The following is a 13,155-nucleotide window of genomic DNA, read 5'->3' as shown; positions in this document are numbered from 1 at the left end:
TTATCCATCGTCTCAAGTGGAGTAAGTAATTTTTTTGGGATGGTTTTATTGTCTTTCCGGGATATTTTTGTCTTTATGAAAATAATATTTTGTGCGTGATAAATCAATGAGCTGTCCATATCTGTAAAAGGCTTTCTTATTTCATCTCAATTCTCTTCGTGTTGAAGTCATCTTGTAGGGTGAGAGAACAGCTGTGGTAATACATGGCACTCTCCGTGAATTCGACACAACTACGATACAAAACAAGTGAATTTGAATTTTATATAAATGAGTTTTGAGTTAAAAGAATTGATCCGATAAAATATGATTAATAAAGAAATTAATTGCGAAGCAACTCTCGGAATCTGCCATCAATTTGTATAATATGAATAAATTTTATTTTCAAATTTTGTAAATGTTTAATTTTAAATGTCTTTATATCTTGAACTATTAATTTTTTTTTAATATGTAATTTATTTTATGAAAATATTAATTTTCTTATATCTTGTTGGTTTGGATATTCATCCTATAATATTTTATCATGAATTCAATTGTAATTATGAACATTTCATATAATTATTCTTGTATTATATATAAAATTATATTAACTGTGTTAAAAAATAATTATACAGATAAACTCAATCCATTTATATAAAATAGATTAAAAATAGTTAAATGAGTTGTATCATGTCACCCATTATTTATATGAATTGTATTAAAATTTTAAAATTTGACTTATTTATTTAAATGAATCATGTTTACATTAATTTATATAATTTAATAATTATAACTTGATATGACATGAAAATAACCTTCAAACACGACTTGCCACAGCCATCCCTAAAATGCTCTAACCGAGAGAGTAGACCAACAATAACTGCTTTTAACTTTTTTTGGTTTGGTTAGAAAGTTTGTTTCAACTTATCTCATCTCATCATTATAATTTTTTTTAATTTCTACACAAAATATAATAAATAATTTAACTTTTTAAAATCTTAAAATAATAATAATATTTTATTTAATTTTCATCTAAAATCATCTAATCTTATCTCATTATCAAAACCTCACATTTGTCTTTTTCTCCCTTCCCCCCATCAGACGGTGCATGCAGAGAGTGATTACATGTATGTTTTACAAAATTAGTTTATAATTTATTTTCTTAATTTCACTTGTTTTGAATTTTTTTAAAGTTATTTTTTTATTTGTTCTGTGTTTTAATTTTTAATTTTGTTAATATATAAAGAGTAAAAGCTTCTTTGCCGCCCAAAGTTGACCGCTACAGTGTACCGCTAATTAAAAACAAATTATTATCTTTTTATTTAATGATTAAGAAAGTAATTTAAGTATATTAGTATATTTTTTTATTTTTTAAAAATATTTAAATATATTAAAAAAATATAAAAAGAAAAAAAGAAAAAAAAATTTGTAAGAGGCACGTTCAGCGGTAAACGCTAGGCTGCATAGTAGCATTGCCCATATATAAAACCTATATCTTTATTTTATTTTATGAGCAATGATAAGTTTACGGGATATACACAGGTTAAAGTTCATGAACTCATATTGCCACGTCATCTAATGCACAATAAACTCAATTAAAAAATTTTATTCATTATCTCTATATCACAATTTTTTTTTTTATTTCACGTATATAGACGATGAGTAAAAAAACTTATCATAAATTACCACTTTAATGCTATAATTATTTTTTACAATCATAAATTGCCACTTTAAAACACTAATTATTTTTTACAATGAGTGTAAAATCCCAAAGACAATAATTTTAGAAACAAGTTCCTAAAATTCTTAATGATAATAATTTTAAAACAAGTTCGAGACACTATTCTGACCACTACTATTAGAGATAATTGGAACAATCATTAAGAAAATTAATTCGACCATTGCATGGTTGCCACTAGCCGCTACTTGGAGTGATGGCTAGAGGCCGCTGAAAAAATCCTCGAGGCTAAATTTGACGCCAATGCGAGTGGATTGAAATTCAGAATGGCCGTATTAAACGATGTGTTTCACACAACTATTACTAAGTTCAATAACTTGCAACACAAGCAAAGTGATGGCTCAAGATTATGAGTAACTTCCGATGCCTAAATCAATTTTCCTCTTTCCTTTTGGGAGAATTTCAATAAAACAAGTGAGCATAAGCCAATTTTTAACTTGAGGTTTGGCTTTTATACCCCTAGTCGAATTGGTCTCCTATATCTTGTGTCAGAGGCATTAGTCTTTCATATGGGACATTAGTCTGTTACTTTTGACAGGGCGTTGCCCTCTTAGGTCACATCCTTGCGGTTGTTTGGTGGGAGCGAACTGTGTTGCACACTTTTGTAGTGATGGGGGTCGTGTCGCAGGCACTGTTGGTGATAGGTTGCTTAACTACGAACCCTGCTCGTGCGTGTGTCAGCCTTTCAACGACACGACCCTATCATTGCACATATGTGCAGGGTAACGTCAAGAGTGTCAACGCCCCATCACTCTGCATTTGTTGCTCTGCTGCCTAGGCTCTGGGCTTCTCCTCCCCTGATAGGCCCGTTATCCTTTACACAGCCCGTGGGCAATGCACAAAAGGGGGGGGGTCGATGTGTGATAACCTTTAGTGTGGCCTCAACTTAGCTCGAGAGAGAAACACACATATCCCTCTCAATTGGGTCTAGCCTAGTAGGGGATTTTGCATCCTCTCCACTTATCCCGCAAATTCTCACCATACATGTATAGTAGGAATTTTGTAATTATTTAATTCTTTGTCAGGTTGTGATGTTTGTCACAGGAGGTGGCTTGTCATGTGTGACCGCTCTCCTTCTGATGTTAAAGGTTGCATTTAACGGCGTGGTCTCACTTTTGCTTGTGCAGCAAAAATTGCAGGACCTGTCACCCAGGGCTGTACAGAAACCAACACCACCGACCGCCATCGATGCCAACCGACCCCCACCACACGGAACCAGTCGAAACCGGTAGGGAATCGGTCGGCCGGCTGTGTAATTTACGTAAAACTGACATCAGTCAGTTCGGCGATGGTTCAACCCTCCTAAAAACCGCTGAACCAGCCGACTATTTATATTTATATTTTTTTTAAAATATACTTATCTAAAACGGTGATGTTTCACTCATTTAAGTGAAACGACTCCGTTTAAAACCTGTGTATTAAAAACATAACTTAATGAAACGGTGCCATTTAGCCAAATGGCGCCGTTTCATTCTAGGGTTAAACACCCCGTGCTTTCAGACTTTCACATTCACACTTTCACATCTCACTTTCAAACTTCACTTTCTTCTTCCAGTTCCAGCTGCCAATCCCATTTCATTCCCTCACCCTTACTGAACCGGCCGACTCACTCTCACGGTCTCACTCTCCAGCGACGAGCGGCGCACCTCACCGTCAAATTTCTTCCCTCACGAAGTGCACCGCCACACGTCATCGGCTCGCCGCTCACCCCATGGCAAGATTACCTTTTAGTGTCTATTTTAATTTCAGTTTTTCTATTTTATATTTTGTAGTCTGGTTTAATAGAGTATTTTAATTTCTATTTATTATAACTACTCGTTATAATTTGTGTTTATATAAAATTATAATTCTAACATTTTAATTTGCACATACGTATTACGTATAATTTTACCCCCACCAAATGAGACAGTTTGACATTCTTTTTAATTTATTATCATATTATTTGACACATTTGTTGTCTAAATAATTAATTGTGTATTGTGTATGGACACTGGATAGGGATATTCAAGTTTTGAATCCACGTAGTAGCACTGTGAAGCCTAATCTGAGACTTATTGAATCTGAATTCACTATGAGTATTCCTGTTAGATTAAAATCAAATGGTTTGGTTGTGATTTAAATTTTTAATATTGTCGAATGTGGAATTTGCTGAATTAATATAATGTGGATTGTGGAATGTGGAATGTGGTATTTGCTATTTTGAATCTGTGAGCCAGTGAGGTTGATGACTGATGAGTGATCCAAAATCTATATTAGAGTCTTAGACTTGTGATATTTGCCATGTTGCAAACTAGTTGCTGTGTAATTGACAAATTGTGTTAATTTTTTTTTTGTTTGTTTTAATTGTTGTGTAATGACGTGATGTATATGATTTTTCATATGGTAGATGGATTCTTCGTCAAGTCCAGTTGATCTTGATTCGAACTCCCAAACAATTAATTTGGAAAAAACCCAAACACCAAGACCCCTAAGTGGCCCTAATAGTAGTAATTGTTCATTTCCTAAGAAACAGAAGGGCAAGGATCAGTCAATTGTTTGGGACCATTTTACAAAAGTTGAGAGTTGTGCGGTAGATGATCCTAAGGCTAAGTGTAATTATTGAGGCAAAATATATGCTTGTCACTCTAAGAGGAACAAAACTTCAACCATGCAAAACCATCTACTTTCATGTCCCAAAAATCCTCATAAACGTGGGCCGTTGGATAAATACCAAAAAACATTGGCAGGTAAGGCAACTTCGGAGGGGGTTGGAGAGAGTGAGAGTGTCTTAAGGAATCTTGTTACCCACAAATATAGTTGGCACTTGAGGTTGGCACTTGCGGAGATGGTAATTATTGATGAATTGTCATTTAGAATTGTTGAAGGGCAAGGATTTAAGAAGATGGTTTGGTTGCTTAAACCTAGATTTAAGGTGCCATGTCGAGTAACAGTTGCAAGAGATTGTATGAAACTATTTTCATCTGAAAAGGCCAAACTTAAGAAGTTGTTTAAGGATGGGGAATGAGAATTTCATTAACTACCGATACGTGGACATCGGTACAAAATCTTAATTATATGTGCCTAACTGCTCATTTCATTGATAGTGATTGGAAATTGCAAAAAAAAATATTAATTTTTGTTTAATCCCTAATCATCGAGGGGATACTATTGGAAAATATATTGAATTGTGTCTTCTTCATTGGGGCATTGATAAGATATTTACTGTTACTGTTGATAATGCTAGCTCAAATGATACTACAATTCATATTTGAGGCATTTTTTTACGGAGAATGTGTTGGGGGAAAGTATATGCACATGAGATGTTGTGCTCATATTTTGAACCTTGTCGTGAATGAGGGTCTTAAGGAGTGTAATGACGCCATTACAATGGTTAGAAATGCGGTTAGATATGTGCGCTCATCTCTTGCAAGATTAGAGAAGTTTAAGAGATGTGCAGAAAAAGAAAAAATTGATTGTAAAAAAATGTTGTCACTTGATGTGCAAACCCGATGGAATTCAACTTACATAATATTGGAAATGACTAAAAATTTTGAGAAGGCTTTCAGGCAGATGGAGAGTGAGGACCACAATTTTCTCTCTTACGTTAGGATGGAAACATTGGGCCTCATAGAGCTGAGGAGTGGGAGATAGTGTGGGTATTTGTAAAATTTTTGAAGATGTTTTATGATACCACTTGTAGATTTTCTGGGTCTTTGTATGTCACGGAAAATACCAGTTTTTTAGATATTTGTATGCTTCAAAAGAGTTAGTTAGGCTGAGTGAACTCAATTGAACATGTTCCCCCTCTGCCATCTACATCCACAAAAGTTGGTGAAGATAATCATGAGTCACAATTTTTTTATGAGTGGTTGCTAGCATCGAGTGCCTCTGGATTTACATCTGCCAAAATAAAGATTGAACGGTATTTTTCAGATGGTTGTGAGGCATTCAACCAATCTTTTGACTTGTTGAACTGGTGGAAAGTTAATGAGCTTAACTATCCTATACTTGCAAAGATTGCACGAGACTTATTGCTCATGCATGTTTCCACGGTTGCATCAGAATCAGCATTTAGTACGGGGAGGTCGTGTACTTGATCCTTTTCAGAGTTCATTGGCTCCGAGAACTGTTGAGACACTTACTTGTAATCAGAATTGGTTGCGGCATTCATCAACCTTAATTGATATTCGAAAGGCCATGGATAATGTTGAAAGCTTTGTGGTAGAATCTGATAATGTTTTTCTCATTCAATTTAGTATTTACATATTCATTTACTTTTATAATTTAATTTAAATTCTTTTTCATTATCCTAATTTATTAATATTGATTATTTGATGTTTTTCTATATAGAGTTAGGAGCATCATGCATCACAACTATTGATGACTGAAGAGTCGAATACTGCATTGGACATCTATATGGAATCTTGAAGACTTGAAGAATGAAGAATTGTGAAATTTTAAGACAATTTGGTTTTATTTGGAATCTATATTTGAAACAATTGTTGCTTATTTGCTTAAGACAATTTCGTTTTGTTTGTAATGTGTATTAAACATTTAGTAGAGTTTTTTATTTTTTTGCTTTTAGTTAAGTAGTAATTAGTATATAAGTAGTATTAGTAGTTATTAGTTACTAGTAGTATAAATGACATTAAAATTAAAATGAAATTGAATATTTAAATTTAATTTTAAAATTTCAGCAAATAAAAGCCCACAAATGTTGATGATCTTAATTAATGAATTGAGCCCAAAAAGAGGATGAATTGAGCTTTAAAAATACCCAAAAGGAATGGCCCAAACCGTATAGAACCGACCAACCAATCGTGAACCGGCTAGCAAGCGGTCTGGCCGGTTTTACCCCCCTTGCATGGTCAGTTTCGGCCGGTTTCCATGCCTATCAAAGGTCGGCCAGTCGGTTGTGGTTTTCCAACTAAACCAAACCGTACAGTCAGTTTTTCACCCCTACTGTCACCTGTCCTTTCACTTTTCCATGATGCCTGCTACTTTCCTGTCTCGGCAGCTCTACTATTGTAGTCCTCTACTTAAACTCAAGCCCCATTTCATTTTCCACTTCCCTACTTCACGGTTTTCTAGTGCACTCCACGCTTCTTTGAGCCCATCATCCGTTTCTTTTCTCAACTTTTTTCTAGTCCTCTTCTTCATCACCTACCTCCAAGCCCTATCAATGGCACCCAAAAATACTTTGTGTTTCGCTTTCCGAGGTGCTCACTCATCTCATTCAAAGGGGTCTTCAAGAGTTCTCAAGGGCCCAAATCTCCTTGAGGCTCGCCATGAGTCCCAACACTATGATGGCAATGATATCACTGGGCCTCGACAGTTACTCCAGTAGAGTTGAGGTCATTCAGGAATTCCTTTAGAAGGCTTGGCTCTACAAATTTAAGGCCCTGGCAGATCGCCAAGAGGTCATGGACTAGGAAGGGTTTGCCACAAGAGTGGCCCTATACCCTTCGATGTACATAACCGGGCTATGACTTCCCTTATGCCATCCAGTCTGATAGGTTTTTGACATCCTTCGTTTGGTGCCAGCATAGTTTCATCCCACCGTGTGGAGGATTTTGACATGCTACTGCATTGTTTGGCATACAAGCCTAGAACCCCTCAGTGAGGTCCACCCAGACCTAACTGCCAAAGAGTTCTTCTTGTTAATGCATAGTGTGCTATGTCTAGACAGCAACTTGTGCAATTTTCATTCCCGATCGAGGTATCGGGTTGCTCGCTTGGAGATCCGTTACTCCCGGATCAAAGATTGGTTCAAACGATTTTTTTTCATGACAGAAAAGGTTGGGAGTTTCTCACTGGGGAGGAGGTTCGCTGCAAGTTCCCTGTCTGGGTTGTTTGGGGCATTGTACCGAACGACAAAGAGATCAGCTCAAAGATGTCCAAGCATGAGCAAGCCCGATTGGAGGCAGTCTTTGCCTAGGCAAGGGCACATCCTAGTGACATAGACTAGGAGGCTCAACTTACCAGAGCCAACATAGAGTCAACCGCCTTATCGAGGACGAAGGAGATCACCCAGGAGGGGGTGGAAATTGTTCGCCTACTGTTAAGGATTTGATTGTTCTAACATCTTTTTCTCCGTCTTTGAGCCCTTGTGCATATCATTCTCAGGCAAGTACCTGTCCACCACAAACTTCCCCAATGCTTGCTTCAGTGGAAAATTTCATCTTTATGCGGTATGTGAAAGTAACGGCTTTGAGAGCATTCAAGGTTGGTCGGCCAATAATGGTGTTGTAAGATGATTGGGTTTTCACTAATAAGAATTATGTCATTATGTGGCCATATGGGGGTCGGATCCTACTGAAACTGGTAGGGCGATTGAGCCAACAAGCTGCAACACTTCTCCTAAGAACCCTTTCAATGGGGTAGGTGTTGGGCGTAGTCTGCTTTGGTTGATTTTCATCTTTATGAAAGCATCCCAAAATAGAATGTTAGCCGAACTACCATTGTCAATGAGTATCCTTCATGTCATGTAGCTGGCCACCAACGTAGTCACTACCAATGGATCAACATGTGGGTATACTACTCCTTTACATTCATCATCACTAAGGGATATTATAGCCGTTGGCCATGTCTTTGGCTGCTTTTCTGGTCTTCCAGTACTAAAAACTTCTTTGTACCTGGATTTACGTGCATAAGCTTTTAGCCCGGAGGAGGTGGGGCCTCCTTCGACGAATCCTCCAACGATGGTGTAGATCTCCTCAAAGGGAGGATCATTTCGGTTTTGACCTTGGCTAGGGGGTCAATTGTGGTGTTCCCTAGTGGTTTTTCTTCTTCTCAAGCTTTCACTTCTTTGGCACCTTCGCTCTCAGTCTTGTCTCTTCTCGCCTGGTCGCCTAGGGGAGCGAAGAGTTCTGATCGACTAGACGCTCGAGTTTGTCACTATCTTGCATCTCTTCAATTCTTTTCAAGGTGTGGTAGTCTTCTATATAATGCCCCTACATTATGATAGGTGAAAAATCACTAGCTTCTTTGAATACGGTTGTTGTCATGAATCGGCTCCCCGATCCTATCTTGGACATTCATGCTTTAATATTGTACCCTAGAATTCATCATTCGCACCTGAATGCTTGTTTCTCGCTTTTTTTCATGTTGGTTCTTTTTTGTAATATCCCATATTTACGTGTATTTTAATTAAATAATTATTTTATTTATTGAGATTATGGGTTTCCTTGTTTTAAATTTTATATGATTAATGTGGTATTATTTTACGATTTCTAACTATGAAATTTAATTGAATACGTTTTATTATTATTAATTATTGTTCATTATTTAAATGCTCATTGTTTTAAATTATTTTATTGTTTGATTTTATTATTTTATTTTACTTAGTCAATGTGTTTAAATTATTTTTATTTAAATTGCCATTTTGAAATCCTTTTTCACTAGACCAGTTTTGAGACCCAAGATAAAGAGGTTGGATTTAATTTCTTCCCCTTTTTCTTTTTCTCCTTTTTCATTTTCCTTTTTCCTTTGCTTTTTCTTCTGTTTCCTTCTTTTCTTCTTCCTTCTTCCTTTTTCTTCCCCTGCTCCCATACGAACTCCATCTCTCATTTCTCTCCTTCAGCATCATCCAACCCATCTTCCTAGACCCGCCATGTGCCACCGTCCTTCCTCACCGCCTAGCCCATCCTCTTCCCAATCGGCCGATGACCACTCCCCTCCATTTTCAGCCCCTCCCACGCTCGACTTCAATCCGCGACTCCTTTGAGTTCCAACACCACTGCCTGCGGTTTTCTGGCCGCCACCACACCACCACCAACGATCTCCTTCCTCACCAATGACCTCCCCTTAGCCTCCCCCTGCCACCCGGAAACCCCTAGCCGCCACACTCTCCCCCACTCTCTCACGGCCTACATCCATAGTTAGGCCACCGTGGACCGCCTCCTCAAACCATAACTAAGCTCTACAAACCCCCAGCAACTTCTCCCTCCCTCACAGCAACCCCTCTCCTCCCCGTTTCTCCTCTCTATCTCACAGGTCCTCCATGACCCACGGCCAAACTCCGCCACCCACAGCTCCAAACCATCACCATCAACTCCATTGACCTCCATAAACCCCTCCATGGCCAACCCAAGCCTCCCGTAGCTCCTATTCAAATTTCTCAGTTTTGTGACCCATGACCATTGCTTGGAAAACATTGTCTGCCGCTACTCCGTCACTTTTGACATGACCTTTGATCTTCCAGAGTTGCCTTTCGTCACTGTAAGTATTTTTCCAAAAAAATTTTGAGATTTAAATATATTTTGCCACTAACAAATTTTCTGCAATCTAGTTGGTTATGTCGGGCCTTGCGTCCAAAGAGTATGGGCGATTGGGTCGGATTGGAGAAGGAGACTGTCTATGAAATTGGATTGTGTTTGGGTTGTTATCTATTGTGTTTGGTGTCATGCTATTCATTGCATTATTACATACATGCTCATCTATTGTAAATGAAAACTGGTTTTCATATGAGAATGAATTTTTGAGTGCGTATGTATCATGACCCCATGTCGAGATGGAGCATTATCTTGTTGAAGCTTCTCTAGTTACTTGGGAGCGTAATATACTGAGTGACATCCACTGGGTTGTCGTTGGGTGACAATGGAATCGAACGGGATGGTAATGCTATTGTGCCGACTCCGTGATCCCTCTACTGGCAGGGGCTAGAGGATGATTGGCCACGAATGCGCTGAGCACAGAACTGGGCATCGCTCATTATGAAATCACACTCATGGTCATTACCCATGGTGTGACAAAGGAAGTCAAGGTGTGCAGATGGTCCCTATGGAAGATCACAGTGCATACAAAATAATTGCATAATGGGACATTTTTTGAAAAAATGACAGATTTTGATAAATGGATATATGGACCATTTTCTGGAAAAATTGTTGTTTATTTCTTGGGCCATTTTTTGAGAAAATGGTGATTGATATTTTAATGGATTTGTTTTTGGGCCAAATGAAATTTTTGGCATGCGTTGGAAAATAATCATTTTGGAAAAATGATGGTTTTGAGCTCATACATATTTCAGCATGTGCATGCATACTTATTGGTGGTATAAATTGTTTTTATCTCGTAGGTTGTTTGGTTGATTACTTACTGAGACTCATATCTCACGTGGTATTCGATATCCTGCAGTATCGTTTTATGTTATCTTAGATTTTGATGTAAATGAGGATGTTGAGCCTAAGGCTTTGGCTCTGCCAGAAGAGTGACCTGGGGTTGTTTCTTCGTGGTTTGGGGATTTGTTACCTATTTTGTTGTGTACCTTTGGTTTGTATTATATTTTTATCGGATTACTGTATAACTTTTGAAGGCATTTTATTTTGGGAGACTTATATTTAAAATTCTGGTACTTAGTCTAAATTTAATTTATTCGCTGTGACTTTTGTTTTACACATGTTGCTTGTGCACACACTTAACACTTGTCGTTGGGGTGCGTGACCCGTGTTGTCAGCATCTCGACATCACAATTTTCACATTTCCGTACGTGGGAGTTAGGGGCGTCACATTTTTAGTTCTTGGATCCTTTTCTTAATATCTTCCCAGGGTACTCTTCTTTGTTCGGTCCTTCGATTGCTCCATCTCCAACTTTCTTGGTGCGGTCAGGGTCCAGAGAGTATCTTCAGCATTAACAAAGCCGTCTATCTTATCATGAATTCACATAGAGTGGTTGGAGTTTTTCTCGCCAATTCGGCCATAAACGGGTTTTTTGGGCTAGATTCCTCCTAGTAGGACTGCTAGTGTGATATTTTCATCTTGGTCGTCTGCCATCACGCACTCCTTGTTGACACTTGCGAGTTAAGCCTTTAGGTTTTCGTCCTCACTTTGTTTCACGGTGTGTAAATATGTGGTAGGTCTCCTTCTACTTCTACTTGTCATAAACTGGGTTAGGAACTGCCTATCTAACTCCCCAATGCTGTCTATAGAGATGTTGTAGTGCTCCGAACCATTCATGGGCGGCTCCTTTCAAGGTTAAAGGAAATACTCGATACTCGATCTCCTCGGGAGAACCGTGGGGGTGTCGTGGGCTTTGAATGTTTCTAAATATTCAACGGGATCCTCGGACCTGTCATACATTTCAACTAGTGAGAACATGAACTTTGGGGGGAGAGATACTTCCATGATCTTTGCACTATATGGTAAGTAAGTGCTAGTCAGCAGTTGGTTTACAGACAAAGATGCACCTACGGACAAAGCAACTAATCTCTTCTCATCATCATTGCTGAGGGTTTTGCTTGTACTTTGCGACTCCGCTTATGCCTGATCAATATAGCTTGGTGCAACATCCTCTCTTGAGGTGATGTTCTTGCGCTTCAAGGCCTCGTTTTTGCGCTGGAAAGTCTCAATTTCCACTGTTGCTTTTCTCAATTTCTCCTTCTCAGCCAATCTTCCCTCCACATGTCCATATAAATAGCTTCTTGGTGTCAAGTTGCATGAGAGCTTATTGTTGCAAGTATACAAAAAGCATGTTGGGATGCAATTTATCAATCACATAGATAGCACCAACTGTTATGGACATGTTTTTCACTCCTGTGAACACCTTTAGTGACCCTGCACCAGTTAACTCAAAGAAGGCTCAAAGGGTATAAAACGTCTTCGATGCCTAAGTCATATAACTCGTGTAACAACTTTAGGAATCCCAGATTAGAAAGTCACTTACCTCCATTGTGGATCCCCTTTAATATATATATAGGAAAGGGAGATGGCTCGTTTGGCTTGCGCAACAATATGATCCTTTTATTCAAATTAGGTCAAGTTTGTCATTATTTAAGTCTTGCCTTTATCTGGGAAAGGAATTGAATTCCCTTTATCTGCTAGTAGTGCTGAAATGTTTGGGGCTTATGTGGCGTGGCTCGGGTTGGCTACCGAAGGTTGATTGTCATGGGCTCGCTCCATTGGACCCACAGGCCTTTGTAGCATGTAGGTAGGCCCATAGGTGAGGGAGGATTTGATCCCTCTTAAGGGCTATAGCAAAAGAAAACATATATACCTCAATCAATGTATGCCATAGCTATTGATGTATTTTTTGATCCTAGTTGGAACCCAATGATACCATTGCACAGCCAACGATAGTGGCTTGAGCTTTGATACGGTGCTCTTGAGTTCATCCATGAAAGTAGACAATAAACAAGATATAAAGGAAAGAGAGACTCAGATTTACATGGTTCGGCATAAAACTTGCATCCACAGGAGGTTTGGAGGCAAATGCACTATACTTGGTGATTTGTATAGTCTCTCATAGCCTCACGTATCTTTCAAAACAATAGAGGTAGCATAATGGAAGTAGAAGTTGCCTAGAGGAAGAAGATGATGTCTTTAGAGCCCCTAAGAGGAAGGTAGAAGAAGGCCTCGAGAAGTCTGTGGTGTTCTATAGGTTTAATTGAGGCCTTCGGAGAGTGGTTGATCTGTTGTCAACTTTATGTCCTTATCATCTTTCCTCTGTGTCAAACTTGACTTCCTTT

Source organism: Carya illinoinensis, chromosome 14 (genome assembly GCF_018687715.1).
Source record: "Carya illinoinensis cultivar Pawnee chromosome 14, C.illinoinensisPawnee_v1, whole genome shotgun sequence".
Lineage (NCBI taxonomy): Eukaryota > Viridiplantae > Streptophyta > Magnoliopsida > Fagales > Juglandaceae > Carya > Carya illinoinensis.
This window is presented reverse-complemented; position numbering follows the sequence as displayed.